Raw genomic sequence first — 16,684 nt, forward strand, 5'->3', positions numbered from 1 at the left:
CGAAGCGATACTAGGTGTGTGGACACAGTAAGCATCTCATGCGATGTATGTAACACCTGTCGCGCGATTTTAAAGTCACACCGAGTGTAATAAGTATTAATGCTTGGAACGTGATAAACTGATGATATGGTCAGACGGACATAAATCGATTTTGGATCTATGATAGAGTTGAGATGTTTTAAAATAGCGACCAAAGAAGATGTGAAGAGTAGTTGTAAGGGTAAGAGTATATCTCTGTTAGCGAAACCGCCATAATGAGAAGAGGTTCTATTATATCTTAATAACTGAGATACGTAGAGACCATATGCTGGGGGAATGGTAGTGTTTACACCAGAATGGGTAGTTGACAACAGGAAAACATAAATCGTTCCATATGACATAGACAATAGTGATACGTTGTCAACCAACATTATATTCAAGAAAGAGTTGTAGATATACGAGGCAGTCCTTCTCATCTCTGTTGGTGATGTATGAAATGTTATGAGACAAAAAGGAGATGTGGTTAAACGTCAATGAGATAGCAACCCAACGAGAAAAAATCTAGAGGACAACGTGCAGTCTTCAACAATAGACAACTACACTTGCGAAATTATACACTATAACACGCTCTTACTCGTCCGGAGTATATAACAGCTGTGAATAGATTAAACAGAAACAGCCAATAGAACATACAATAAAACAGTACAGGAAATGCACTTAACTTTACAATGACGGTATAGTTGATGACAGCATGGAATGAGCTGTCTAATTGACAGCAAACTACTAGTAGCTTTCTGTATTTTGAAAGGCGCTTTCAGGCTTTTTAAACCTTTCACATTATATAGATATAAGAAGATGTGGTATGAGTGCCAATGAGACAACTCTCCATCCAAGTCACAATTTATAAAAGTAAACCATTATAGGTTAAAGTACGATCTTCAACACGGAGCCTTGGCTCACACCGCACAGCATGCTATAAAGGGCCCCAAAAATTACTTGTGTAAAACCATTCAAACGGGAAAACCAACGGTCTATTCTATATAAAAAACGAGAAACGAGAAACACTTATGAACCACATCAACAAACTACAACTACTGAACATCAGATTCCTGACTTAGGACAGGTGCAAACAATTGCAGCGGGTTTAAACGTTTTAATGGTACCAATCCTTCACCCTTATCTGAAACAATAGTGTAACACCACAACATAGAAAGACATATATATGCCTATTTTCTAATCTATCAAAGATCATAACTTCTGAACGGCAAAAATGAAATTCGTCAATATCAAAGTGTGGCGTCCATTTCGATTAATTAGTATGCGTTATTGTTTAGGGGTCAGCTAGAGCCCGCCTCTGGGTGTGAGATTTTCTCTCTGCGTTGAAGACCGATTGTTGGACTGTTTTCTGCTCTTTGGTCAGGTTTTTGTCTCTTTGACACATTCCCGTTTCCATTTTCTATTCTATTGAACATTTGTTTATCAGTAAAACATATTAAAACTTTAACAACATTGGTCAAGTGGTTCATAAGTAATTACACGGAAACGACATAAAGTACTTCACCAATTTAATAACTGGATTTTCTTCTTCGGAAAACCCAGTTAAAATCACAAAATAACCAACAAATTAAACAGAAAAAAAGAACGCTTGCAGTTTCTGAAAGCAAACTCAAAACACTTAACATACTGATATGATATCAAGCTGTCCTACACTTAATATATGTTGCTGAAATTGACATAAGACCGCTATAAACAGTACAGGAAGACATGCTCTTGTGCAATGCCCAAAACAAAACAAAAAACAATTAAAAGAAACACTGTTATAGTATTTCTTCGAACTGTAAATTAACAATGTGATGATTATAATTTAGAAATTTTGTTTTATTTAAATGGTAAACGCAGTAATTGAACAACAGCAGTGTGATTATAAATTTTATGTTTCAATTAAGAGTATTGATTAGTATCTTTGTCAAAAATAAACAGATTACAAAAATGTATCTTCGAAAGTATTCTGTGTCTCAAACGATATATTTGTATCACAGATGAGCAGACATTAGTGAAGTTGAAAGAAAAGCGTAAAATCATGGTAAAATACTATTTGTTCAATATATAAGACTGAGTACATGATATATATTGTATAATTTTACATATCGTTTTATATATTTATATTTTAAATTTTGAAACTACTGATTAAAGACCAGTTACCGTCAGTTACCAGTTACAGTCACTATAGGCATTTTTTGTAATAACGGATGCGTTGCATGAATTCGGTATACTGCTATTATATGAAAACACAATAAAAAAACTGTGTTTTGTTTGATCCGATTAAGATAATGAAATTCCGTGTTTTTCGTTTTTATAACACTTTGTGGGAAGATACGCGTACGTGGATAAGACGTCATTACTTTATAATATGGCGTTCTCAATTTTAGAAAACGTACAGTTTTCAAAAACACAATATATCAAATCTTATTCAAGAACATAAATTTCTTTCATAAGAATAAGTACAGATTTATAAATTTGAAAATCAAATTTTTGCCCTCCTTCAATACAGTATAGTTTGTTGATCTCAAATGACATAATGTATGACCAGTTCAGACTTGGGAAAGGATGAAAAGATTTAGAATATACGACCGTTATGACTATCTGCTTGGTTTATTTAGCAAAGAACAGAAAAGTATTTATAATTTAATGATAAGATTCTTAAATGACAGTAACATAGTCCTCGTAACCATAAAATTTCACGGCAAAATTGGCACACTAGCCATACTATATCGGCACACTAGCATACCTATCTTCGTCGTTCATAAGATGATTTAAGGATTGAGTGCGTGGTGTTTATCCTAATTTTTGGTAAACATTTTTATGGTAAAGAATATTTTCAACAGGAATTCCTGTAAATAAACTTGATATTTGGGAGAAACTACGAATTTCATACGGGAACTGGCACGGACCAGTATGCATGAAAATGTTAATATTCACATAACTCTATCGGATGTATATGCTATTTAAACTAAATAAAACAAGATGGTAAATACTTTCATAAAGAAAAAAAGGATTGTTATATTTGATATTAAGATAACAACATTCAATTGTCTTTGCTTTTGTTTCAAACTTGTGCCCGTATATCCTAAACATCTATAATGAAATCCTTTGATTCCTAGAGTAGCACGGTTTTGAATTTGTAAATATATTCAATCAGGCTATAACAGTACAAATTAAAATCTTTCAAACCAAAGCGAAACGCATTTTTTATATTATAATTTGACAACTTACCCATGATAATTTCGTTCCAAGTCCGTTTGGTATTAATTAAATTCTCTTACAACCTGTAGAATAGAATAGCACACAAATTAGCAATACATTCCTCTAATCCAAACAAGTGTCTGAAAGGTTTATGGACATCTTTAATAATTAGTCACTTTTATTGAAAGCCTACACTGAATAGCAATAACTACTGATCTATACGATAGTATTTATACCTGTTTGGAGAGTAAACACATGAGCACCTGATCAAGATATTGTCAACAATGATGCATCAATAATCGATCATACATTATTTGTTACAAAGTTCCTTTTCTGTCGAGTTTGCTTTTATAGTAATTACAACATGCAAAGGGATGCTAAGTTATTTAAACTTTCTTTGTCGTTATTCATATTATTCTTTTGCTATCTTTTATAACTTTGGAATATTAAAATAGATGCATATTCTCTTAAATACAACAACTATTTTGAGAAGATACAGTTAATTTAAAAGATGAAAAGATAAATGTCAATAAAATGGCATGTCTATTAGTTGAAAATGATTTAAATTGCTTTAGACCATGAAGGCATTCTGAAGGCGGTAATACGTTTGCTTGTGTAGGAAGAGTACTAAAATGTTTAAGCAAAATGCTAGACTTGGACAACTACGTAAACATCTAGTTGTTCGAGGATACAATAACAATATCATTGATACAGCTTTCGAAAGAGCAAACAACACTAGTCGCCATGAACTTCTGGAGTACAAGGATAAAAATAAAGGAGTCAACAGAACACCTCTTGTACTCACTTACCATCATGATTTTAAAAATGTGTCATCCATTGTTCAAAAGCATTGGAATATTGTAGAAAATGACTCCAATTTAAAAAAAAGTTTTTCCTCACCACCAGTAATGGCCTTCAGAAGACCTAAAACATCCGTGACAAATTAGTGACAGCCGTATTAACAAAGCAACCTACTCCACCTCCTGGTTGCTACAAACAATGTGGCAGAAGGAATTGCTTGTGTTGTAAAGCTGCCAATACAAGCAGTTCTTTCATCAGCTCCTTTACAAAACAAAGTTATACCATCTACTCAAATTCCAACTGTAAAACGGAAAACTAAATTTATGTTCTAACATGTAAAACTTGTGGCATTCAGTATGTGGGAGAAACAATGGATAAATTTAATATTCGGCTTAATAACCATCGTTCTTGGTACAAAACTAACAAAAACTGTCCTCTCACAAGACATCTTCGCTCAAAGAAACATCCTTTTGATAATGTTACTTTCTAAATCATAGAAGTCAACACCGAGTGGGACACCACGGCGAGAAGGAGAAGAGAAAACTTTTGGATCCACCAGCTCTACACTTTAGAAGGTCTTAATGAAAAAGACGAGAAACGATACAGGAAAGATAAAGAATAATTTACTACACAGCATTGTCCTTTTTATCCTGTGATATTGGCCAATGGACGTTGCAAACTTCAACCAACAATTTTGTAAATAATCTTGAACTTCATCCAAATTTTGAATTCTTTACAAGACAGCTAAATTTATGTACAGTGAGCTGCAAAAGTTTCTTATCTACATCCGATTTCACCTGGATAGATGCACACTTGATGAAGCTAGTTTGTCTAGCGAAATATTGCGTTTATTTTTTATCGCGTTGTAAATATTTTAAACATTCTAATATTTACATACTCAATAGTGTGTTAAAATTACATTGTTAGGCAATTTATAATTTCATTTGTGTAATTGAATTAATCTTTGTACTGATTAATCCACACTCAAATAGATTCGTATGTTATGTGTTGCTATTTATAGGCACTTATATACGAAGTCTGTTCACATATAAATATTAACGCTCTTCCTTGGCCGTTATACTTGATATCAACTCTTTTTAACCCTTTCAAATACTTGTTGCATAATATGTAGATCTGTAAGAAACAAAAAGACGTACCATAAATCGAGATAACTGAAAACCTAAATGTTCGAGAAAACTGTACTATCATTCGTCTATCAATCAATATATGATAAATCAACTTAAATAGACTGACAAAGTAAAAGCGATTGATAAACTTGGTGTACGGCGTCATACTTTAAAAGATTTAATGTAGTGTTTTTTGTTCAAAATGCGTAAGTGTACCTGTTTAAACTGCATCGCCATTGTTAATGGAGAAATTGTTTTTTTAACAGAAGAAAATCCTTTTACATTTCTTTTGTGTTTTCCTATCTTCTGTCTTATCTGTCCGGACAGGTTATTAAGTCGCCTACGTATAAGCTGATTACCAAACAATAACGACTTCATATGGGTCCAAATAATAAATGGAATAAACAAGTGAATTTACTTAGAAATATTCAACAAAATCTTTTCATTCGGAAATAGTATAGGGTAATTTTCATTCACTGGTTTATAATTCCCTCGTGTCAGAAAAGAGTACAGAGTGTTTAGGGTTTAATGCATGATTTCCTATTGAATTTATTTTACCAACGCTTAGGAAACACGTTACAGTTCTTTAAGTTCTTTCTTCATTAACCCTTTGATGTTTTAAGTTTATGCAACTTTCACATTCACATGACATATATGGTGTTCTATTGTAGACATTCAGGATATATACTTACCAGCGTTTTATATTCTTAATGCATGCTCATAGTTATTTATATGTAGTATGTGCGTTGAATATTTGACTTCGCTTATATATGAATATTTGAAGTCCATTATTGGCATCGAGTTAGCAGAAGATTGAACATTTGCTTTCAAATATTTGGCTATGGTCGTTCCTGGTGAAGGTAAATGGAGGGAAGCGCTTCGAATGGTTGCTTGGCTATGATCGTTCCTGGTAAAGGTAAATGGAGGAAAGCGCTTCGAATGGTTGCTTGGCTATGGTCGTTCCTGGTGAAGGTAAATGGAGGGACGCGCTTCGAATGCATAACATTTACAAAGTGTTATTTTGATTTTTCATATACATTTTTTTTCTTTAAATTTAATAAAAATTATTTACAATCTTATGGTTGCTTTTAACTTGTGGTTACGAGCATTCTTGATGAAGGTTAATTTAGGATCACGTTTCGTGAGCACGGTCCTATTTAAGCGTTAGGATATTTATAAATATGTTTGGAAATGGCCTTTGTTGTGAAGCGATTGTATATTCCAGTAATTTAAAACACATGTATTCTTTTTATGTCAAAGAATTTGTTATATATTTAAACTAAAGCAAATATAGGATACTTATCATGTGTGTTCACATCAGTAGAAAACAAAAAGAACTGAAGACAGATAATGACTTAGAATAATAAAGAAATAAACTTCCGATTCAGACCAATCTGCGTCTTTCAACACCTGGTTTATAAAATTTCAACCAAAAACGTATTATATCAAAATATTATCTTTTTATAAATGTGCTTTGGAAATTTTTCATCCATGCACTGTACGTCACTAAAATGCTTCCGAATATAATAGTCCCAACTGATATTGTTTGAGATTAGTACATTGCAATATGCCATCTACCAATGTCACTCATGGTGCTTTGTTTTAGAAGATGGACTTAGGTCGTAGGTCTACCTACTATTTAATACAACATAACAATAAGGAGATTTGGTACGATTGCTAATAAAACAACTATCAATAAAGACCAACAGACAAAAAATTTAACAATCATAGGATACTGTATGGCCTTCAGCAATGAGAAAAATCACATACTATGGTTTATTAATCTATAAAAAGTCCCGGTGTGACAAAATGTGAAACAATTCAAAAGAAAAGAAAAAACAATGGCCATACAACAAATTGCAATGAACGAAAAACAAATATGAAAGACACAAACCAACGACAAACATGAGCAACTGTTTTAGTAACATCCTTTCTCTTGGTATTGTCTGATATTCTATGTTTGTCGTCATGGTCAGTAATGTCGATATAACAAAAACAGGAATCGTTGTAATGAATTAAAGCAATTCTGTTAGACACATGCAAGGGGTGCCATGCAAGATTTTGTTTTTTAAATATGATCAACGGTTATATTGAAGGGAACCTAAATGATTTCCCGTAGAGAACATTTTTTTTAAATGGAATGCACTGTTAGACCCATAGCTTTTGACTCGCCTGTGATGAAACTAAAGAAAGCGACTGTTTCTGGCAGTTTTGGTGATTAAGGTACACAGGCGAGACAAACCTCAGTATTTTAACAACCAGTTTCTTTTTAAAGTAATAGCCGCACACTATTTTCTATCGTTGTAGTCGCACACTATTTTTTATTCATCGTAACATTCATCATTAATTTGACAACCTATTGTTTTTAATTCGTAGGAAATCATGTTTAATCTAATTTAAAACAAAATACCTTCAGATGGTAAGTTTGAATGTACGCTTATACATAGATAAGTGTCTTTAAATCAATAATGTGCGTTGAGTACTAGTATTGACTTCACTTAAAGATATGAATACTTGAGGTCCATTACCGAGCGTGCGGAAAATTGCACATATACAAACATTTATGAAGTTAAATAGCAATTATTGACAATCGGTAATTCTCATGGTTGTTTTAAATGATATATAAAAAAGTTAATTTAAATGATTATTACAGGAAGTTCTATTACATAACAAGCTGTACTGATTTATTAACATGACGATATCAAGTTTACGATACATGGATAACAACAATTTCAAGAGTTAAAGTTATATAAGTTCGGCAAACAGCAGACAGTCAACAACATGAACAAATAACTATAAACTGTAATAATGTAAAAATAATTTAAAAAAATATTTGTATACAGTTATATAGAACCTGCAAAGTACGTAATATGGAGGATGTTGCTTTTAAAAGCCCATTTATATTTCCTATTTGTTCAATTCCAAATATACATGTAACTGTAATGGTAAATTGAAGGAGTGTTCACCGATAAAAATACTACATAATTATTCTGTATAAAATGGTTTTACTCATAAGTAAGAGACTGAGTAGAAGAGATTTTGAAAAGAGGCTGAGTTTCACCTTGCTATTTAACATTATTATGATGGAAGGAGTTTAACAATGTAGGTGTGATTATGTAATTTTTCTACAAGTGTGTGTGTTTTCCCCATTTGTTATTTGTTCTGTTTAATAGTTGTATAAATATATCAGTGTTTCTAAATATCATGTAGCAAAAAAACTTTTAAGTGGAAAATTATTTTATTGGCATATAACTCCATTTTAAGGCATTTACCTAAAATACGACTCTTTCATATTCCATTTGAAGCATATCGTTTATACTAACAACAACTCCGCGACCTGCGGTCGTCAAATATTTGTCCTGTGCATTTTCTTCCAAATCAAGGTCAAAAGTATATGTATGTATGTATTAATAATTACAATTTGCAATTGCAATTATATTATATTATCTTGTCTTATTTCAGGTCAGAGTAAAGGTATATGTATGCATTTGATAATTCTTGCAAAATGGAGAATTATGTAAACGCAATGGAAACGACAGACGAAAATTAAAATACACTGAAAATATTCAGTTTTACTTGGCTTAAAGTGCATGTGACATGTGCAGTATAAATGAGGTAGTTAATGCATACCTTAGCTGTGCATTACCAAGATAATAGCACAACAAGATCAAAGAGATTTTGCCAATGTCATGTGTTAATATATTAAACACGGAAAACAACTAGAACAGAGGTTAATAGTCATAAATTAAACTTACTTTAATCATTTTCTTTATACCTCGACTCTATGAGTGAAGCTCTAGAGTGGGGCTATATATTGCGATCACCTTGTCCGTCCGAAAAGAGATTGTATCAAGTTACGTAAATTTATACAAACATATTTCAGAAATGTTGTACTTATATTAGGTGTTAGCCTACATCCTCTTTATTCATGCTGGGAACTCTAAGTATTCACCATAACTCTTAGCAATAATTAGACTTTCTTAATTCTACACATCTATAGAGGGCCACAGAAAGACTAAACGTTAAACAATTCAAAAGAAAAAAACAACGATCTGGATTATGCAACAAACAAGAAATGAAAAATGATACTTTGCTGATAACCAGTCTATTAAATATACTGCCAATACAAATTATTTTGGTCCATTTGATATGATACTTTTTTTACTCGCCTGCGACGACAATTGCAAAGGTGAAACATGCCATTCCTAGATTACGTCCCAGTAACCAATAACATTTTCAAATCTTCATGCAATTGCATCAGACTTAGAAATAACTTGGTCAAAAGATAGCACGTGGGGCACACATTTGAATATATTCTCTTATCATCCCCAGTTTTTACTGATAGATGGGCATAGTACTTTTGCGGTTAACAATTCATAAAATCTTGGAATGAAGTTGTTAAGACTATCATTAACTTTGTTGAACCTCCATAGAATTTTACAAAACCTGGACAGAATTTTCTTCAAGATCAAGACAATTTATTGCATCTGAAGAAGAAAAACATTCAGTCATCATTTAGGTACATTATGTGGTTAAATATTTTAAAACTTGAATGACTTTGTTAAACCTTTATGGAGCTTCACAAAACTTGGACAGAATCGAAATCTCTTATCCATTATCAAGATACAGCAACCTGAGCAAAATCTAAACTTATAAACGATTATCCAACATGCTGATAAGACCATGTTTTGGTGGGATGTTTGTGAATCTACGAAATGTATTACAAGGTTTGCTTTGGTACTGAAAGAAACTTGTAAGTGCGAGTCCAATTGAATGGACACCAGAGTGAAGTACTAAATTATGTTATTAAAAGAAATTATTTATTTTGGTAAATTCGCTGATTTTAACCAGAGAATCGGTACAAAAATTCTCAATTATTTTAAAACAAAATCAGGGAATTTACAAATTCCTGGATTTTCAGCGATTTTATAAAATCAGATATTTTACCAATTCACTGTAACATATACATTGAATACTGCGTTGTTTTATATATGAACGATTAGTCTCGAGGGTGCTATATTCATGATAGAAACGTATATTAGTATAATATCTTTGTGAAAACAGACTATCAAAATAATAGTAAATTAAAGGCATTAACTACGAGATATATACAAAAATAAAATATGATTTTTTTTTTTCACTCATTCATTAATGAAAGTGATATAGTGAAACACTAATTCGCTTTTAGCAGTCAATTTGGTTCAATTTTGTCGAAAGAAGATAAGAAACATCGCTGATGAATTATTCACTTGCAAGTGAATAATTCGACCTCGTTGAATCCGTATTCATGTGACCTTCACGTTAACTCCTTGGCTGGTCATGGGTTACGCCTGTATTCTGCTATTTAAAGGAAAAGAATGTCAACATTGAAAGTGAAACAAAGATGAACCATTTGGTTGACCGATTCGATCCACAAAAATTTTTCTTGTACAGGTAAAAACGATGATAAACATACTTTTTGACCTACAGTATGAAATCAAACAGACTAAGAAAAATCCGATTGTACGTGGCCACTATCTGTTTATATTTATATTTATGTTTATATCGGGTTATATGACCGTCGGAAGTCTTCGGAGGTCATCTCGATGGTTAATTAGATGGCGTATAGACAAAAATACACACGAAATGTTGATACATATTATCGAGTCCATGTATTGTTTATTGTTTATTTTAGACTTTTTGTAATTTGGATAAATGTTTTAGTATGTTATACATCAAATATGAGAATTTGAGTCAAATCGGTGAACATGAATTTGACAGCTAATGCGCCTTTAAATGTTAATCTATCAAGTGTTCCATTATTCAATAATTTACCTATGATAAAATAGATATTAGAGCAAGGAATTTACTTAAATTTTCTCTATATGAATCAAATGGTAGTTTGTTTTACACAGAGGATATGAAACTAATTAATAACTTAAATTGTCACCTGTGAAGTGTTTAAATAACAATAGCAAGTTAAACATATTACGTCATTCCGATAATCAGACAAATCCCTGAGCTTAATGTACATTTGGTTCCATATTTCTTTATTTAATATTTAACGGTTGTATCAGTTCGTTCTAAGTACGTCAGAATTAACATATCTACATTTGACGCAATTGTCTTATCGCGTAATCTACTGAAACGAAGACAATCAAAATGACAAATCTTTAATAAGAATTTTCAGCGGTAGGAAAAGAGGAATTTTACAATTAGTAAAATACCCCGAATGGATCAAGTTTTGATTTTTGTTTACTGACTGTCCAGTTGCAAATGTTTCATTCATATTCAGGACGAGATATCATGTGTTGTCTTTGGCATTTTCTTATTAATGTTTCTGGTCATTTTGGGAATTTTAGAGTAAATTGCAGATCCTAATTGTATAGTCTCTGTTATATTTCGTCACATTTTCGATGCAATGTAGAGCTTGACATATCGTATTAACACAGTTTTTAAATGGAGTCCTTTGGTCAATAAAAATATTTCGTGTAATTACACAGATCATGTATACTGTTAAATTATCTCTTTTCTGCTAAACATATCTCTGATCGAGAAAGAAATTTTCAGGTTATCGGGTCATCACATTGCTTGCTACCTATCACTCTATCGTCATCGTTAACAGTAGACACGTGATACATTCCATCAAGACGAATAATGATTTGATTTTTACTCAAAATATGTTATATAATTATAGCCTTTGTATGAGGTCGATACGAGTATGTATCGATCTGAAAGAAGTATATCGATTATAGACGAAGTCTGAGGTCAACATACTTCTTTAGGTCGATATATCCTCATATCGACCTTATACAAAGGATACAATTATTATATTATTATTTTGAATACGCCTGAAATAGAGCAGAAATTCATTTCGATTGGTTGTCATGATTGTGTCACAAAGGACTGAGGTTTTAAGATTATAATTAATAGATATTTTTAAAATAACACAGCAAAATCACTTTTCTATCTGACGTTTTCAGTCTACCTTTGAAAATACAGTTCAAGTTAATATGTGACTCATTCTTAACGAATAAAATTAGTTAAGAATATAAAAAATAATGATATAAAACGATATCATTTCAGAAAAAAATATAAAAAAAATCAGTTACCAATATTGATTAACTATAAACAAGTACATACCTCTACATTGGTTATTTTTACTTCTTTGGAATACAAAGGTTAACAAAGTATGACAATGATAGCTGCTGGTAAGTTGGAATATTTTTGTATATATAAAAATAAGAAGGTGGTATGATTACCAATGAGACAACTCTCCACAAGAGACAAAAAGACACAGAAATTAACAACTATAGGTCACCGTTCGGCCTGTCACATATCCGTGTGCCTATCCTAAGTTGGTATATTTTTTTCTTTTAAAGTCTTTTTATTAGATTTTTATAACATCTATTTAAGAAACAGGTAGAGTAATGTTTCGGTTCGACTCCATCATTGTTTCAAGCTGATGCACTTGTGAAAAAAGGAAATACAAGGTAGAACGATTTTCTTCGACATTTTCTTACAAAGTATCGATATTTACATCTAAAATCAAGCCACAAAATATAGATTTTGGTGAAAGTTGACAATATACTCTGGATTTCAACAAAATTCTTGCTTATACTAAACTGAGCGGAAACTAAATATTTAAGTAAGATATGTTACTTGTTAATATAAACATGAAATTAGGACTGTTTTGTCGACAATGCGCTCTACCTTCCATTTATTAACCAATAGAAATAGTCAGTTAGTTTTGAGCTTGAAGGAAATATGTGAAAATGTCCATTAAGTCCATATTTCTAATATAATTCAAAGGTAGCCATATTTGGACCTTGTCAAACGTACTCCTTTATCAATGTAGTATCCGGTAGGTATTTAGTCAAACCATCTTAGGACGAACTACCGGAAGTACCCACAATCCCCCTCTTTGGATGAATGAATACTAGGAAGCAGACGCTACAGAATATTCGAGAGCCATCCAAGAGCATCATTGCCATTAGGTACTAAACCACAGGTAAGTAGACGCGACAATTATTACATCAATAACCAATCTTGATCCTCTAGATTGAATGTAGCAAATATTTCATGCATGTTCAGGACGATCGGTTATTTTCATGCTACTGAGATATCGTGACACCAAATCGCCTGCACTGTATACGACGCGCTAGACCACTCGAACACCTAGGCTTCACAAAAATAAAGCTTTCGGTGGCCGGGTGTTACCTTTCCTCGTCAGTTTTAATCTAGCGTCGAAATACAGTACATGATATATAAGGCATGAAGATGGAATTGTTACAGATCAGCTGAAATATCTATTGTAAAGGATCCTACAAATGAATGCAAGATACAGTCACAGAAATAATTATATTTATAAGTACGTCTGAACCAGTGACAACTCTACAACATATTTATCCATCGGATCACCAGCAGTGATGGTGATACATGGCTGTGTACATTCTGTTTATACAACTCGTCTAAACATCAGCCCAACAATGTTAGATCTGTAAATTTGCTTTCGCAAATATTTTGTTCTTCCCTCGCCGGGGTTCGAATTCATGCTACTGAGATATCATGACACCAAATCGCCTGCACTGTATCCGACGCGCTAGACCACTCGACCACCTAGGCTTCACAAAAATAAAGCTTTCGGTGGCCGGGTGTTACCTTTCCTCGTCAGTTTTAATCTAGCGCCGTACATGATATATAAGTCATGAAGATGGAATTGTTACAGATCAGCTGAAATATCTATTGTGAAGGATTCTACAAATGTATGCAAGATACAGTCACAGAAATAATTATATTTATAAGTACGTCTGAACCAGTGACAACTCTACAACAGATTTATCCATCGGATCACCAGCAGTAATGTATATATATATATATATATATATATAAGTCAACAGTAGTTCTAAACTCGTAAATCAATTTGTAGTATATCAAGATATTGGAATATATAACTTTAAAATTGTAATTTGAAGACCATCTCATTTGATTTCTTGTCACAATTACTCAAAATATGATGAGAAATCTGTATTTTTGAAACTTATATTTTAACTATCTAATCGTGTAAATATTGTTGTTAATAACCAATTCGAACCCTCTTTGAAAACAACAAAAAGGTAAATATTTTTTTTTAAATGTATTAATTGTTTATCGTTGGTCATAAGTTATAATGGAATAATATAATAATTCCACACGTTGCTCGAGATCAACAATGTGATAAACTAGGTTATTGATCCTGATCCCAGTACTTATTTATTGGGATCCTGTTTATTCATTTTTTGTTAATAAACAATTATTCAATATTAGGCGTTATAATGAATTTTCATCAACCAATTGATGTTTACATGCCGAGATATAAAAACTCGTAGTAGTGTGAATTCATCATCTTCTATGTTCTTCTTTAATCTTGGGAATAATTATAGAAGTTTTACATGTTAACAAATGACTTTAATATCCAGTGCATTTTTGTAACAAAGGTATGGTGAAATATTGTTTTTTTTTTTGCAATTAAATTTACATGAAATATTTGGTACTAACATTTAATATTGATTTGAGTATTCCCTTTCAAATCTTAATATGATTCAACAATAATCGGATTGTAAAGATACAAAGGAGATAGTGAAACAAAACAAGTATAAAATTGAGAATGGAAACGGGGAATGCGTCAAAAAGACAACAACCTGACCAAAGAGCAGAAAACAGACCAAGGCCACCAATGGATCTTCAACACAGCGAGAAAATCCCACACCCGGAGGCAGGATACAGGTGGCCCCTAAACAATAATGTATAATAGTTCAGCGAAAATGGACGTCACACTAAACTCCCCATATACCTCTAGCTAATGTGGAATAAACTAACACACATCAATACGTTCAGTAAAATTCAGTTCAAAAGAAGTTCCGAGTCCGATGTAAGAATAGGTAACAGAAGAAACTAAGCAAAATGATAATAATCAACATAAATTAACAAAGGACTACTTGCAGTTACTGAAATGCCAGCTTCAGACCTCAATTAAACTGATTGAAATATTATGCCTTCATTATATGAATTAACAAAGGAATACTAGCAGTTACTGACATGCCAGCTCTAGACCTTAATTAAACCGATTGAAAGATTATGCCTTCATTATATGAAAATCAAGCATGCATATAAATACCATGCATATATACTAGTTAAGTTTTGAAGTATGACAAACACCGAGAAAAAGTATCATAAGAACAGATAGATGCGTTACCTTGTAATGTTTGCACAACATTCTGACGGACAGTTATAGCTTGGCTCATTTGCTGACAATTTGAAGCATCGAAATGGTATAAATACATCATTCTGGCAAGGATACGGTCTTATTTAGACGTAAATCATAAATGATATAAACAAAAATTGCAGCTAAACAAAATAAATTCGCTTTATTTTGTGCAAACTTTTAAAGTTCATTATTGAGAACCGTATGTTTTCCGATAAACACTCATTTGATGATATCTCTTTTCCAATGACAGCTATTTACCATTGAACCGTTTTGACTGGTAAATAGTTTTAACGACTTGAAACTCATTACAACAAGGAATAGAAAAACTTTTTAGAATTAGTTAAATAATTGAATGGTTCGTTTACCAGAAAACTTAGTTTGCCTACAGAATCATTTCACTTGCATCATTATTCTTTTTAGTGAGTTGAAACAAAGTTTCTTGTCAAAAGAACACCCTCTGGTTTCTTCTTTACGGTTCTTTGTCCTCTGCTTTATTTGATCGATCTGATATTTAAGCTGTAAACGTATAAGCTGAATATGACAACATTACAGGGAACATATGACACGAATGATAAAAGTAATTATAAAGTGAATCTAAACAGAACAATATTCACAAAGAATTAATAAATCCTGAATGATTAAGGATAAATTTTCATTAACTGAGTCGTAATCTCTTTTTATCAGACAAAATGTATACGACTTATTATTCTATTTTATGTTAAATTTATTTATTATTGGATTAAATTTATAATTCATCGTGATATTCCAAAATCACTTAAATAAAAGAGTTATTTGTTCTCTCAGAGAACAATTTATAGCTGACTATGCGGTATTGGTTTTTCTCATTGTTGAAGGCCGTACGGTGACCCATAGTTATTAATTTCTGTGTCATTTTGGTCTCTTGTTGAGAGTTGTCTCATTGGCAATCATACCACTTCTTCTTTTTATATAAATAGGGTTTTACTGTTGTTAGCAGAATAGCTTTTTGTAGAAGCATATACCTATTTTGGTGAACTGAAAATTACATATTGAAATGCTTGTACCTTGTGAAAGCTTATTTTCACATCAAATGTTATATTTATATATTTTTTTTTATATTTCTGGACCCTACGATGGGGATAATCTAACTTACGGTAGGGTTGCAACATTATTAGTTAAAATATAAGAAATTGTTGATTGACGTTCCAAATTTTCCACTATTTACTTTTTCCTAAACTCTTCACAAATATTATGGTTTCTGAGTTTCTCTTATCATCATATAAACCAATGAAGTTTACTAACTGAATATTTTTTTTTTGCTTCTTATCTG

At 32.0% G+C, this 16,684-nt stretch overlaps 1 protein-coding gene across 1 annotated transcript in view; it reads right to left on the reverse strand.

Annotated features, from left to right (window-relative positions):
• LOC127732192 (P2Y purinoceptor 4-like) overlaps nucleotides 1-16,684 on the reverse strand; it is a 68,627-nt gene that overhangs the window by 21,761 nt on the left and 30,182 nt on the right. The window contains exon 2 of the mRNA XM_052241268.1: nucleotides 3,253-3,305. The gene's annotated coding sequence lies outside the window, so the exon portion shown is untranslated. The remainder of the gene's footprint in view (nucleotides 1-3,252; nucleotides 3,306-16,684) is intronic.

The sequence above is a fragment of the Mytilus californianus genome, unplaced genomic scaffold (assembly GCF_021869535.1).
Source record: "Mytilus californianus isolate M0D057914Y unplaced genomic scaffold, xbMytCali1.0.p SCAF_1, whole genome shotgun sequence".
In the NCBI taxonomy this organism is placed as follows: Eukaryota; Metazoa; Mollusca; class Bivalvia; order Mytilida; family Mytilidae; genus Mytilus; species Mytilus californianus.